Source organism: Uloborus diversus, chromosome 5 (assembly GCF_026930045.1).
Source record: "Uloborus diversus isolate 005 chromosome 5, Udiv.v.3.1, whole genome shotgun sequence".
NCBI lineage: Eukaryota > Metazoa > Arthropoda > Arachnida > Araneae > Uloboridae > Uloborus > Uloborus diversus.
The window spans coordinates 58508864-58525411 of record NC_072735.1 but is presented as its reverse complement, the minus strand read 5'-3'; positions in this window follow the sequence as shown (position 1 = coordinate 58525411).

Genomic DNA, 16548 nt, shown 5'->3' with positions numbered 1-16548 from the left:
CATCCAGCACTCAACATCCGCATTCAGCACACAACATGCAGCATCCAGCACGCAATATAGAGCATTACGCAACATCCAGCATTCAGCACACAACATGCAGCATCCAGCGCGCAATATAGAGCATTACGCAACATCCAGCATACAACGTCTATCTATCAAAATGTAAGTTGTTTGTAAATTTTCACATACGTCATCCCATAATTCGTTAAATTTAAACGTGTTGGATGTATCCAAAAGGATGGCGTATTAAATAAAATTAAAAACACACACACAACGTCTAGCATCCAGTCACAGGCATTCATTTGAATTTTGGCGTCTTTAATTTAAATTATGTTTTCTGCAATTACGATTGGAGCCGTTTGTAGAAACAAGATACTCAACGAGTAAATTTCCTGTCGCAATTCGTGATTGCCAGGGGCTGTATGCTTATAAGACTGGGTGTTAAATCTTGTGTGCAAGATGTATTGTCGTTTTAAGTAATTTTTATTTGGTGCGTTAAGCCTTATTTCGTGCTTCTTTTTTCTTCTTATTTTTACTTTTTAAGAAAACTGGGCTAAAAATGTGAGAATGAATTTAGCAAATGTCTTAACACAACTGTAAATCATATCCGGCTAGATTATTTTCCGAAAAAGAAAACGGTTTTCGCTGAATGTCAGCTTGTGCGAATAATTTCGTTAAACAGCATCTGCCATATAAACGAGTCTTTCACCTGCCGAGTGGACTGACTACCTCTCTTTCAACTCCAACTAATTAAATCTGAAGTTTCTGCAAGAGAGAGAGAGGCTTCTTTTTTCTTTTTTCATTCCAGAAACTCGTGTCGCAAGGGATCGCAGAAAACGTTCACAGGTATTAATGCTCTCGAACGATTCCAACGATCTCACTTTCTTCGCCAGGTCACTCAAGTTGCATCAGTTGGTGACTCAATGCTATCTATTTTATCAAGGTCGATCGACAGCAGGGTTGCCGGAGAACGACAGCCAGCAAAGAGTTATAAAACATCGCCAAGATTTTGAAATGGAGTTCAAGGAGAAGTCTATAACTTTTCAGGTCAAAAATTGTTTTCAATATGAAGTTTGAAATTACGAGGGAAAATTAACCTAATGCTCCAATAAACCATTTTCGTATCCCTTAAAGAGCATGGAAAAGAAGTCGAATTGCTTGAAACGAATAACTTTGAAATTCATTTTACTAATTTCATGAACCAAAGCATCATTAGGATATGGAAAATTACTATTTGTATGGATGATATGAACAACAGAATAAAAACGCAAATCATGGAAACATTGCAGACACGTGTCTCGGGTTTACAAGGAGACAACTCGGGTTCAAAATCATGCACATGTGAATGTAAAGACGTAAGACAAAAGCTCTTTTTTTGTATTTGAAAAGATACTTCTTGTAGCTCCGAAACAGGTGTCTACATTATTTATTATTTATTTTTTTTATTTGTTATTTTCAATGTTGTAGCACAGTAAAAATAAGGGTCGGATGCAAACATCCGGAAAAAAAAAGTAGTTTGAACCAGTTGCAAATTGCTTATTACCCTTCCAATAAGAACAGGTAAAAAGTTCCACCCCATTGTGCGTCGGGTTTCGGAATGGAGGGCATCTAAAAAATGATATTTTGGTTATTTTTTCGGAATTTTTAGAGTGCATTTCATGTGGGAATTAAATGTCATACTAAATTTAAAAGCATTAAACTGAAGGTGCTTACCCTCCAAGAGGGATGACACAAACCACCAATGCTACAGTCCCCTCCCCCCGCCCGTAAAACGAAGCAGTACCACCTAACCCCCCTCCATACATTTCAAGTGAAACTATTATTTTATGCAAAGTTAAAGTTAGAAATAAAGTGTGTCCATCCTCCAACAGCGATGCAGAACCTGCGCTCAAAGCTACAGCAACCCCCCCCCCCTCCCCATTAAATAAAATAATACCCCATTCCCCCCCCCCCTTTCCATTTAAAGTAGAAGCTTTTTTTTGTGCAAATTTAAAATGCATTAAATCAGGACTGTCCACCCCACAAGAACAGTGGCTCACCTCCCAAAACGAAATAATATACTTAAAGATTACCCGCCCCCCTCTCTGGTGGCACATTTGATTAAATGGTCAAAAAAATTACGCTGAACTGTTTTTTCCCCTTATACTATATTGCTTTTTTGCAGTATTTAAAATCAAAGTTTTTAGTTTACGCTGCATATACATGCACGTTACACGCCTCAAACACACACATACACATCATAGATTGAGATTTACTCTCCATCAGAACTGGAGTTTTCAAATGATTTCTCCTAAGTTTGTAACACAAAGTCTTCGTTGTTCAAGATCTTTTTTGGTATCTAGATCCTCGGCAAAATCGTTATTGTTGCAGCTATGTCTAACACAGTTTGTGCATATAGTTGAGCACTTAAGTCCACTTTCAGACTTTTCAAACATTCACTATATCCAATGAACCCCTCAGAGCAAGCACAAGATATGAGGCACAGAAAGTCTTCTAGAGCAGAAGGCTTGGCTGTTGTAATAGGACGCAGATGATATTTCTGTGGTGCTTTCTCCTTTGCATCCATCAAAAATAACACTAGCTTTCCCGTATTTACAAGTGACATATACAGTGCATTGTTGGCACATTTCCTTGAAGCTTGCAGATCATTACCGAAAAAAAAAACATGATGAAGATGGTATCTTCTATCTATTACATATATAACATCAGCTGTTTTGTTTTGTGAAAGTGGATGGATCTTTTGCTTCAGGTAAAAACACTTTAACGATACAGGATTTCTTTCCTTGTGAAACTAGATACATGGAATACTGAATACTGATAGAGGATCTGCACATAACTCTTAATGGAAGCTTTTAGGAATTATTAATTCGTCCTCTTTTAACTGCATACTTCCTTTACAAAGAAATGCCACAAAAGTTTTTGCCTTCAATACCTCTTTATGTTTCTTCCCCAAAGTTAAAGGGATCATCACAACTCACCTTATTATCAGCTAGCGACCAGTATCAGCGAGCAATACCACTACCAGCTTGAGTCAATACCCGCAGAGAGGTAAGAAACTTCTGATGGTTTTAGAAACGGACTGTGATATCCAAACTGAGAGACAAAAAGGTGTAAATATTTAGCATTCCACTGTTGTATTGCACATTGCTCTCTTTAAGACTTGTTCTATCGTTGAATCACTACAGGTTCCGGACCACCAAAATTTGTCACTGCGTTGGATTGTTGAGTAGCTGATGTAACACCTTTATCAATTTCTTTTTTATCGCATAATGTACTCAAAGGTCTGCGTAGAAGAGAGGCAGCTTGGTGTTTGCAAACGAGAACCCCCACTGAATTGGAGAGTGCAGAGTTGCAACATTGCCCGTCTCACTATTGGCAATTTCGGTTTATCACCCCCTTACAGTGATGGCAAAAGATTGTAGAAAAGTTGAAGTAAATTAATTAAGAAGAAGGAGGGAAACCCTTCTGTCAGTTTTGATTTTTGTGCTGCACAGTGATTTAGTTTCAGAGTTAGTTTAGTTTTTTCTCCACCGCTTTAAACAGTTAAATAACCCCAGTCACAACTAAATTAATTGGTTACTGAGCTCGCTTAGATCTTTTTAGGATTAGCCTTCTGACATTAATATATCATTGTGTGGCATTTTGTACTTCGAAAAAGTTTAAAATCAGTGAAGTTTTTTCGTGAACTTCCCTGCAATCGTTGATTTTAGAAAGCAAATTCCAGCCCCCCCCCCCCCCCCCCAAGCGATGGCGCAGCCCTCAAGTGTTACGGAACACCCATCCAGAATAAACGCCCATAAAAAGTAGAAATCCCCTTGAGAAAACTGCCTTAAGAATTCCAATGACGCAATCTGCGCCATGAACACCCCTCCCCCCCCCCCCCTCCGCGTGTGAACACCGGTTAATTAGTATTTTTGTCGATTACAGTTTATTATTTTACTGTTATAGAATATATGTTATATCGCTATATTCTGCGCGTTTTTAGTAATTTTATTTTTTAAGTAATATAATTAATTTTTTTTTAAGGAGGATTTTTTTGTCCCCCCCCCCTTTCCCCCAAAACCCGACGCGCAAACTGCTGGGACTTTTTACCCCTCATTACTAGTAGGGTAAGAAGTAATTTGCAACAGATTTAAACTTTCTTACTTTCTTTTTTGGATGTTTGGGTTTGGCCATTTTTTTGGCCTAATTTTACTGTACTATTGATTAAATTTCAAGGAGATTAAAATCAATTAATTGATTATAATTAATTTACTATTGAATGTAGGTAGATTATGACAAAACAGTTTTATCCGTACGTATAATAAAATTAGGAAATAAAATGTTTGGAAACACAGAAAAAACGGTCAGACCTAGAAACATAAATTTGATACAGGGGTAATTCTGCCGAAGTTGTGTGTGTGCAATTCAGACGCGATTTCTGATTAATTGATATTACAAAGTTATTCAATATTTTATGTAATTTTTAGCACAATTCATCCAACAGATACCAAAGTAGTTGTTCAGTATTAATGTAAATAGTGAAACTCAATTTGAGGGCCTTCTAAAATTGCTAAGAATCTGTAAAAAAAAAAAAAAAAAAAAATATCTATAAAGTTTCAGCTCAAGTTAGAAATAAATCAGGGCTGAATTCATAAATTTTCCAGTTCCAGAAGGCGAATACGAAATAACTGAAGCTTTAGTCGTAACCAATTTTACGTGAATGGGGACTATGTTTCTTCAGAAAATCAATACCGGAGTGGCGTTCGAGTGCGTTCCAGCACCAATTCACCCCTGAAATAAATACACATTACTTTAACTTATTTATTTATTTATTTATTTATACAGAAGCTATTGCTGCACATGCATTGAAGACCACGTACAATGCGCCTTGCCTCCGAACATACACAGGAAGGATTTGCATCACAAGAGAGGAAAATAACACCCGAGGCACTGGCGGGAATCGAACCAGCAACCTCCGGCTTAGAAGACAAAGCTTCTACCACAGAGCCTCGGAGGCCCCCATTGTAAGTTATGCTATGTAAGTAGTTGCGCAACAAGGTTGAATCAGTCTAAGATTTTTCACTTTTAAATATTTTTAGCCTTCTTCTGCGAGTATAATTGGGCAAACCTAACCTGACAGCATTGGGAGGGCTACGCGGATCTTATCACAGCGTTACGAGGCTGCCAGATTAGGTTTTCCCCAACTACAAATGGTTCGTTTTTTTTTTTTTTTTCGCGCTATTCTATTTTTAAGGCATTTACCTTTTTAGGGCACGAATGCCACCTTCGGTGGCTGCTTACATAAATTTGTGGAGGCTATAAAATTATTTCAATGAATGTCTATCTCTGTATATTTATCTACACTCCTGTTTGTGAAAATTGCAACACCACGAAGGACGTACGCGAGTGAGCTGAAAATTGCAGGAAATGTAAAGTAGAGCATGATATGCAAATGATTAGAATTGCAGACCAGTAGCGAATGCGTATGCTGAGCAGCGCCCTCTGAACGGCGGATCGAACCGAATATAAATAGACGGCTATAGTGAGGTGTGTATGATTATCGGCTGTTATATGCTAAAGTAAACGTTAACTGAATCTTCGACGGAAGAAAGCGAAATTTGAGCAAATTTCGGGGTTTGAACGGAGCAGAATCGTCGGCCTTCGTGAAGCTGGATCGTCTTTTCGTGCAGTAGCCGCTCGTGTGCAACGTAGCGGCAGCACAATTATGCGTGTTTGGAAGCAGTGGACGGACGAGGGTCGGACAGCTCGGAAATCCGGGAGTGGACCCCGAAATGTGACGTCAGCTCGCGATTGCAGACACCTGGTGCGTATGGTGCTGTCGGACCGTGCAGCTTCTTCTAGACAATTGGCAGCACAGTGGTCAAAAGCTACAGATGTTTCATGTGTGTTTCATCAATTTGGAGACGTCTGTTGAAGCGTGGATTGCGCGCAAGAATTCTTTTATACAGGATTCCTCTCACGCAAAACCATCGCCGCCGGCGGCCACAATGGGCCAATGTGCATAGGAGCTGTCGTGCTGATTGGCAGCAGGTCGTCTTTTCTGACAAATCCCGCTTCAATTTGTGGCACCATGATGATCGAATTCGTGTCTATGCCGGTGAACGGCGCATTAAGGAGCGCATTACCGAACGCCACAGTGGACGAACACCCGGAGTTATGGTTTGGGTGCCATAGCATATCATGGGCGATCACAATTGCCACGAATCGTGGGCAATCTGAATAGTACCCGATACATAAACGAAGTTTTACAGCCCTAAGCTATTCCTTTCCTGCAAGGATTGCCAGGGGCTATATTCCAGCAGGATAATGCCCGTCCACATGTCGCCAGGACTTTCAAATCCTACCTTGATTCGCAGATGTACAGCTTCTTCCTTGGCCTGTCACCGATTGAACATGTGTGGGATTTCGTTGGGCGACGTCTCGCTCGTGATCCTCGTCCTGTTGCTTCGACAGACGAATTTTGGTTGAGCATACAAATAATATGGAATACTCTTCCGCAGTCAGATATTCAAACTTTGTTTCATTTCATGCCGAATTGTATAGCAGCTCTTATTGCGGAGCGTAGTGGCCACACAAAATACTAATTTCTATCTCTTTTTATTATGTGTTTGGCTTGAAAATGTAATCATTTGTTTGTACCATTACCACTCAACTGTGTATTAAATTTCATTCAACTGTGATGCTTCTTTCACGGTGTTGCAATTTTCACAAACAGGAGTATAAGTTTAACAATAAATACAGCTCATTTTTTTTAGTTGGGAAGATTTTCTCCTTTAAGCTTTGAAATGATATAAATTTCGAAGAGAATGAGATATATTTTTTTTAGTTCCGAATTGTCAATAGAAGAATCAAAATAAATAAATCAAGAACTAATTCGAATTTTTTGTTTGAATATTGAGAATATATACTTCCTTCTTCCTTCTGTCTGAATTTTATATAGAATCTTGACTTAAATCGACCTAAAAGTGAGGTTCTGTACGCGTTCTAATAAACAAACATAAAAACGCGCATCTGAAATATTTTGACATACCGGCCTTTTCTTAACTTGCAACAAATTGCAGCGTCATATTTCATAAATCATTTGGTTGATTAGTTACAATACCAAAGGTATAACGCAACTAAAGCATATGGCACATTTCTTTTTTATAAAAAGTGAAGAGTTTTACGCAGGAAATTAAATGTGCTAAACACAGGTTTCAGTAAGGATACGTTGTGCAAGACGAAAAGAAAAACATTTGCTGGTCCATGTAACTTCTGGTTAATTACTCAATTTTATTGTTTTATGTACGCAACTGATTGTTTATTTTGTCATAGATTAGATAACAAGACCGCTTTTCTTTATCAATGCATCTGGAGCTTTTGTATTAATTTCACTTTTATGCTCTCATGTTTACATATTTTACTAGCAAATAATTAAAAGTCAAGGCACTGTGAACAATGTATGGTAAATAGTTCTAGTCATTTAGTTCAAATGACAGGAATCACTGAAGTGAAACAATTATTCTTCACTCTGCTTATCTTGGTGCAAGGCCTAACCATGTTTTAATTCATAATTATATAAACATTTCTTTTTAACCGAAAGTTAGTTTTTTCCCCTCGTAATAATAATATAAAAAATACATAGCTAAAATTCCAAATATATGATGCACATTTCGGGTGATTCCTTTGTTGAAAGGAATTTTCAATATCATACAATAGATGATTGAATAGACAGAACATCATATCAGAAATGAACGCGTCCAAGGTCGGGCGTCTTGTTGTCAAAGCCTATGTGAAAGATTTTACCGAACTTGATCAAAAGTTACAATTCAAGTAATATTAACACTGATTTTTCAAATACTCATCGAGTAAGAGACTAGCTGAGGACGACTGCTTTAGTGGCGAGAGAAGCGATGAGTTCTGTACTAGTTGTCGAAAATACTGGCACTCTTAAAGGTAAATTATTTACCATTAAGTCTACCAAACGTAAATGTTTTCCTGGACAAAATACCTGCGTGTAGTTTGCAAACACGGTAGAACTCAACTATATACCAACCTCGATAGATAAATTATGGCTTTAGGAAATGCTCTCATAGTCACCCCATTGTCACCAAAGAACCCCTTGTCAGTTTGGTTGCCGTCCCTCCTGTCCCACATAAAACTTATACTTCTCCGATTCCGAGCCTTCCTCTACAGTGCATTCAGCGAGAAGTGAAGCGGAAGTAAACAAAGCAACGTGGCACATGGCGATAATCATCATCGACCTGGTACTGAAATTTTGCCAACAGCACCAATGAGATAAGCGAATGTTCATAAACAGAATCTTCAACCTAACGAGTAATTCATGAAAGTGGCGCCAAATATCAACACCCTTTGCTTACTTTCGCTATCATTTCTCCGTGAATGCACAACTGTCCGTTCTCGAAAGCAAGGACTAGCACTCAAGATAGATTCTATATTAAAAAGGGGCGATAGGTTGAGGATGGGCACTTTCCGCTCGCACTTGTTATCTCTGTCTTTTTCGACGCTAACTGCTGAACACGTTATTTTGCACCATTTACTTCCGGGTTTCCCTCCCTATTTTGATAAAATTAGAGCAGACTTGACGCATGCGCAAATTGGAGCTAGGTCTCGGCTAAAGAAAACTGACAGTATACTTTTCGCCTATGCTGACATGGTTATAGGGAATCTTACAGTTGGGGCAAGGCTAGCCGGGCAGCGTACTAATGATCTGATCAGAGTCCTTGCAACTTTCGCCAAGTTAGCTTTGCCCAAATTATAGTTTCATTTTTACAGTAAAAAGAAAAAAGTGAAATTCTTCTCTCAATAAATACTGAAATTGTTTGAGGCATTTCAGTTTAAACCAGTACAAAAATTCTGTCATTTGGAATACACAACACGATATTGCGTTGACAGACTGTTAAAGAAGATGTGATAAACTTGGAATCTTAGCTGTTTTTTAATTTTTTTAAATTTTTTATAAACAGTTAAATCGATTAAAAATAACAATTATCCGATGTAGGATGAAACTGACAACCCAAAATTTTGTGATTCCAAAATCGCATCATAAGCCCGATTTCTAAAATTTTCTGTTAAAATGGATATACTGCCAAAAGTAGTTTCTATTCGTTTAAATTCCTCACTCCAAACACATGACTTATTTTTATTCATGCAAATTATATGAAGAGAAAAGTTGAGTAAATGATAGGTCATTATTAAGAAGATTTTCATTAACGTTTATGTGGACCACGCGTTTTTGCATAAGTTGTTAGTAAGATGAGTTCATTTCATCACAATTTGAACAGTTTGAAATTTTTATGTTTCAAAGTGTCTTCTCATGAACTCTATAACTAACTCGTGTGATGAATTGAAAATTAAAATACTGAGAAAAAATATAGTCACGTGTCTGGGTAATAAATATTATCTTCTTTTTATTTTCGTATATGAAAGTACCACGTGTGTGTATTTTCGCAGATTCTTTTTTTTTTTTTTTTTTTCGAATTGGATATTCTTTGTACTGGTTTCTGCCATACATTTTTGAACTATTATTTAACTTTAACCGATTATGTGCGGCAATTTTTAATGATTACGCTTTAATTCATATCAAAAATTGTTTTTTATTTTTACTTATTAATTGAATCAGCATTTGTTTTTCACTTTCATTCCTTTTTTAGAAGCAAATTATATATATTCTTTCTACGATACAATTTTAAACAATATGTTTTTTTAATGGCACCATTGTATACATTTCTTTCGGTATAGATAATTGAATTTTCGGCCATCGTTTTGTATAGTATTAAGTAACTTTTAAAGGGTTCTGATTCATTACTCACTGTAAAAAAATGTGTTTACAATTTTTTTACAAAATTTTAAACAATATGTTTTTTCAATAGTACCATTGTGTAAATTTCTTGCTGTATAGATAATTGAATTTTCGGCCATCGCTTTGTATAGTATTGTGTAACTTTTAAAGGATTCTGATTCATTACTCACTGTAAAAAAAATGTGTAACCATCCTCCGTAAAATCGATGGCAGCATAACTGCCTCCACTGCTCTGGAGTAACTTACCTGATATAACTGGTGCAAAGTTAGACATCACTTGTGGTAGGTTACACCATGGTAATGAAACTATAGCGTTACGTCTCACTCGTTTCTGCGTAAGGATACACCAGAATTTTCTGTATGCTTACAGAGAAATTGCTTGAAAGGTTACACATTAGCGAAAATTAAGCTTTCATCTGACTTTCTTGAACGGGTACTCATTTTCCATTGTTAGCAGACTTATACTTCAAGTTAACTATCCGATGGTTTAAATTATCCAGATATATTAAATGGTAAAGTAATAATTCTTTTCCACGCGGTTTAAATTGAAAGAACAAAAATGAATTAGTAGATTACAATGATTGAAATTTTGTTATAACAGTATGAAAAAAAAATCATGCTAGAAACCCTTATTTTCTGTCTTATTTACAGTTTTTTCCTTCAATCATTCTTTTGTTCAATATTTATCAAGTTCATGCTTTTTCACTCCAACCAATATACATTAATAATTTATTTATTTTAATACAGTAACCCCTCGTTATATCGCTCTTGTCGGGAGACAACAAAAAAAGCGCGATATATCTGAAAAAGCGATATAACCGAGGTCAAAAAATTAGCGATTAAATTAATCTAAAATTTAATGGCATGTGCATCTTCAATATATTAGTTTAATGTCACATTAGGATGATTTTCTTAATAAAAATAAAATAAAATCACTGCACCAATTTTTCTTTTAAATTGAATGAAAAAAAAAAATAGTTTAATTTTATTGTTTTACAGTAGAATATGAGTCGAAAGTTTCACCTGAAATTTCAATGAATTTAATCTGTGAAAAGTATTTTTGTTTTGTTTGTTGATCAAAAAAAAAAAAAAAGGAAAATACTTTTTCTGAAAAATATTTCGGTGATATCAAATGTAAAGTAACTTTTGCCCATATACTTCTTCGGCGGACAGAGGAAACGCGCGATATTTCCGAATGAGCGATATAACGAGGCGCGATATAACAAGGGGTTACTGTATACAAACGAGGCATTTTTATTGCACCAAGAGAGGAAATAACACCAGGATACCAGATACAGGTCGCAAAGCAAGAGTTTTTACTGCTCGGCCACAAAGGCCGGTTTCTGTTTTGCTAATAAGAGTTTACCAGTTCTGGTCGATGCTGATCTCTACGCATGCGCTTTAAATTCTACGGTGCTTTACACAAACCATAGTGCAAGGTTCCTCCGACAATTTGAGTTTTCAAAACAATGATACTACACACTTCAGAATTCGTGAAACGTTACCCTCATTAATACTGATAACTTAACGTAAATTTTTTACAGTGCTGATCTTTCGTTCGATATTACGTGCAGTGGAGCACGGATGTCATTCGGGGCAACAATTTGTGGTGGTACCCCACTACTCTTGCCAAATAATAATAACATTGGTTTTTTATGTAGACATGACCAATGTTTGTCGTGTAACGAAAGGTTAAATTAAAATACAAACATAAATTACGATTGCATTTTATGTAAAATTTAACACAGAAGCATACGTAACATCCCGCTCCCCACATTATTGGGCTCTATTTTCGTTAAAATTTGATAGATTAAATATAATTTAAGATATATTGGGGGAAACTATCAGAATCAAAATATGTTTCTTTGCATATAAAATCTTCAATTCCCTTCGGCTGTCACCTCCCAGACCTCCCAGATGGGTGTCACAATCGCCTCACCCACACCGTAAGAATTACTCGTGAATAAAATAACTGTAAAAACAGCAGGAAATAAATGCAAAACTACAGTGAAACCTGTGTATAACGATACTGTCTATAATGATAACCTGTCTATAACAATATTTTTTTTGGCCCCAGCAAAATGTCAGCATGAATAATCAAACTGTCTATAAAGAAATTCCAAAATGAAAAACAGGCGTCAAAAAAATAAATAAATAAATAAACTTCAAAACCTGACTGCGAAACTTTATTACGAAAACAAACTCAATTTCTCATTTTATTTGCCAGTTTAGTTACACCTTTTATTTAAAATTTTTATTTATTTGTTTATTGCCTAAAAAAAACTAGAAAAGCACAAATTTTATCTGATCTCTGTCAGTTAATTTTAAGGAAAATTTTCATCAAAATCGAAGTAAAAAGCAAATCGGATTTTGTAATTAACGCGTATTGTTTTTATCAGACAGAAGATGCATTTCTGAATTTCCGGTTTCTGTTTCTTTTGGAAGTGAGGCAGTTTTGTTTCGACATGTACCGAGGAAATTGAATGCAACAATACTGATGTGATGAAAAATGAGGGCGTAAACGTGTGAGAGCTTTTTTTTTTTTCTTCTACTAAATGAGATCACTATATCCCAATTCAAAAACCATTTCATAACAATAATATTAATCGATGTCGTTGACAAACATTTTCCTAGAAACAGCATCATAATAACTTTTATTTATCGAAATATGTCGATGGATTTAAGGCGACATTAATTTGCTTTCAGAATTGACAGTATTTTTGCTAATTCGCGGCATAGTTAATCAGTATTTGTTCCTAATGGAAATAGTGTATTGTTGTGGCGTTTCAATTGGATATCGTCATAGCTGGTATTAAAAAACTTCCTTCAAAAAAATTTTTTTTAAAGGAAGTTCAGAGGTTTAAGTTTGATCTCCATGTTTTTTAAATGCGCATTTGTTTGCTAAATGATATCACATTTAGTTATGTCTTTTAATATAAAATCTAAGTCAAGCATTTTTCGAAAAACAAATATCTAATGGCTAATAGTAGTTGAACATTTGTAATTTTTTCCTAAGGAAACATTTGCAAAAGAACTTTGTATAATAAAGCATAGTAAAATCATTTACAAGGAGATACACCCTTTTAACAACGAACGACACAATTCTAGAAAAATAAAACTTAAGTGTATTAAATTATGAAGCATCTAAATATGCAGTACGAACAATACTTTGCACATAATCAAATACTGCATCGTACAAGTTGATATCCGTCGCTTTTTTTTTTTTTTTTTTTTGAAGAGAAAAAAAAAAGTCATTTTTTCTTTGCAACACTGCTATACAGGGTGATCCATATATCATGCAACCCCTTACAAAATCTTTTACTGTAGAAAATACTATAGCAACTTTTTTTTTTATCTGCAACTAATTTTGATTTTGGAAACAACAATGACATTTTTGTCTCACAACAGACTAAAAGATACTAAAAGTGTTAGCGCGTACGAAAAATGAAAAATAAAAATGATGTACTACTCAGAAAAATCTAGTTTCCAACTAGCCAGAAAATTTGTATTTGGAATTAATAATACTATTTTGAGAATGCAATATTTTCTAATGGGTTTCGTGATCTTTGTATCATCAGGTAGAATACCATAATGTTATTAAAGTAACTAACGAATGCGTTTAAACATGATATACAATGAGATTAAAATGAGTAAAGACATTCATCACTTATATAAGCTGCTCGTATTTTTCTCTAAAAACTTGAAAAGTGCTTATATTAGAAATAGAACAAATTGTGAAACTTTAAATGATTTTCAATACAACAATCATAGGAGTGGGAACCTTACAAGCCAAATTTCAGTGGCGAGTAAATCATGCAATTCCTGCTCCGACTCCGAAGGCACTCTCCTCTCAGAGCAGCCCTTTGATCTTCGGAAATTTCCTAAAGTTAAGTTTTCCATAATTCCAAAACGTTAGATTCAATTTCATTCAAATGCATGTAACATCATTCAAATACAAAAGGCATCGTTCAAACACACTGTAAAGATAATTTTTCTTAACTGTATTTAAAAATATGTAAAAAAGAAAAAACAATGTTCCAAATAATTCTGTATTATTTTCAATACATCAGCCGTGTGTCTTGGCGTAGAGATACTGCTTGAGTTCTTTTTTAGGCATAAAAAAAATCCCTAACATTTTTTAGAAGAATGAAAGTAACTTTGTAGGATCGAAGCATACGAAAACTTCAAAGAACCATAAGACTGATCAATTCCTTAAAAAATAAATAATTTTCTGAAGATGAGGTGGGAGATAGCAAGGAAAGAAAAGTTGTAAGCTTTTTTTTTTCTTTGAGTAGAATGATTGACATTTTAAAATTGGATTTAAAAAAAAAAAAATACATTCTCCAGTAATGGTTAATACCGATCCTACCTCTTGGAAAAATTTTTAGAACAATGGGCCATTTTTTTTTATTGTGGAAATGATTTCTTTGCTGTTGTACGCTGTCTTCCTCACGTGTAAACAAATTTTAAAATTTCTCATAAGCAAAATTAAACTATTGCAAGTCATTGTATAAACATTCAAATAAATTTTTGAGACTGTTTAAATATTTTCATTAAATTAAAATTTATTTCTTTTTCTAAATTTATCATAAGGTAGATAATGAGAAGTTATGAACATAACATCTGGTGCACTAGTGAACAGTTCCTATATCCCTCCCTAATATGAATATTAGGATAAGATATAAATTTAAGAAATATGTGTGGACATTTGTGATCGTTATTTTTCTGTAGTCAGTTCAAAAACTTATTGCTATTTTTTGAAAATTATTTATTTATTATTTATTGATTTATTTTATTATTAGTAGTATTATTTTGTTATTGAATAGTTGGTCAAGAATTTAGTGTTATAGAACAGCTACGAGAATAAAAAGATTTAAAATATTTTAGTTTAATGAAAAACTTAAAGTTTAAAATCATTTTACTACAGTACCTTGCTTGACGCTAGAAAATACGAGGGTCTTGAAACTCGCCAATTTACCTTTTAACACAACACCTCTTGAACAGAAAGTCATTCAAAAATACTTCATAAACCAAAACATTTTGCGTCACAAATCGAGAAAAAATAAATACGACAGCTAAGTAATCTTACAGGGTAAAAATATTTTTTGTGCTGCAGTTTTGCACGTTTTTCTTGCCTATTCTATGATCAGAACATGCTGCGAAACTATTAAATTTGATAGTGAGCAGGTTATATTTTTGGAAAAAAATATTTCCTTAGATACACTACTGTGATATGGGGCTGTTTCCATCGATCAAAAATACTGCTTTTAGTGACTGAAGCTGATAGAATGAGCAAAAAATAAGTAAATAAATAAATAAATAAAATAAATAAATAAATAAAATAATAATAATAATAATAATAATAACATGGACCTAGAAAATACTTTCATTTTCCCAACAATTAAATTTTAATTTTTTTTTAAATGTTTGATTTTTTAAACAAGGCGTGGTCCTTATGACGTCACAAGTGATGTACTTTGGCGCTACTCCACTGGCACGCTGAATGTTTACCAGAGTGGTTCGGGAAAAAAATCGTTTTTTGGATTTTGGAATCGCGTTGCCTTTCAAAAGTTGAAGGTTGGTATCCTCAATTGAGGGTAAATATTTAAAAAAATATAAGTTGACATCTTCAGTTCGCGCATAAGGCTGAAACTTTGAAAAAATATGTTAAAAATTGAAAATTTCAGAATATAATTAAACTAGATTTTTCGTATTTTTTCATAATGAAACAGCCGTAAATTGTCAGTATATAGCGTAGTTTGAACCTAAAAAATATTCTATAGCTTTTACATAACATCTTTAGTTCGTGCTAGTGCTTTTGCCTTAGATTGGACAGGTGATTTTAGCCCAATTTAAGTTGTAAGTGTAAGCGAAAGATGTTATGTAAAAGCTATAAAATATTTTTTATGTTCAAACTACGCAATAAATTGACAATTTAAGGCTGTTGTGTTACAAAAATATATAAAAAAAAACTAATTTTGTTATTTTTTGAAAAATTTAGTTTTTACCGTATTTTTTCAAACTTTCATCCGCATGAAGCCGAACTGAAGATGTCAACTTAGAGTTTTTTTTAATTATTTTTCCCCAATTGAGGATAATAAACTGCAGCTTTTGAGAGGTTTAATAGCTGAGAAGCAATTAAATATTGCACCCTACGATTGCTATCAACCGTATCGTTTCCACTCCATATGAGTAAAGAAGCGAATTAAATATTGCGCTCTGTGGTAATGGCATCAGTGAATGGCATTTCATTTTTTGTGATGTCATGTGCAGAAGCGTAAAGAAGAAATTGAATCTGCACACCAAAATATTAAACTTTGTGAAATATGCAAAAAATGGTCAGATCCTATGTTTTTAAGCTTGCTGTTTCAGAAAAAAAATACTTTTAAAATTTCGGAAACGACCCCATTTAAACCGTGTAGATTACAAACACTTCAGTGTAATTGATATACACATATCTATTTCATTTTAAAGAGTTATTAGTTCAGAGTCTTGTTTTTTTAATCTTATTCATCTGTACCCCAGATTTGTATACGTGCACACCTTCCCCTCCCCCCTGGGGACCCATGTGAACAACTAAAGGCATTTTAAAAAGAAAAAAATTAAAAACAGTATGAAATAAAATATATTTTTCTTAAAAATTTGAAAAAAATCTTTGACACAGAGAAGGACTATTCTATCAAGTAAACCTTTTGCTCTCAAAAATTGATAATATATTTTGCAGAACAAAGAAATGAAAAAGT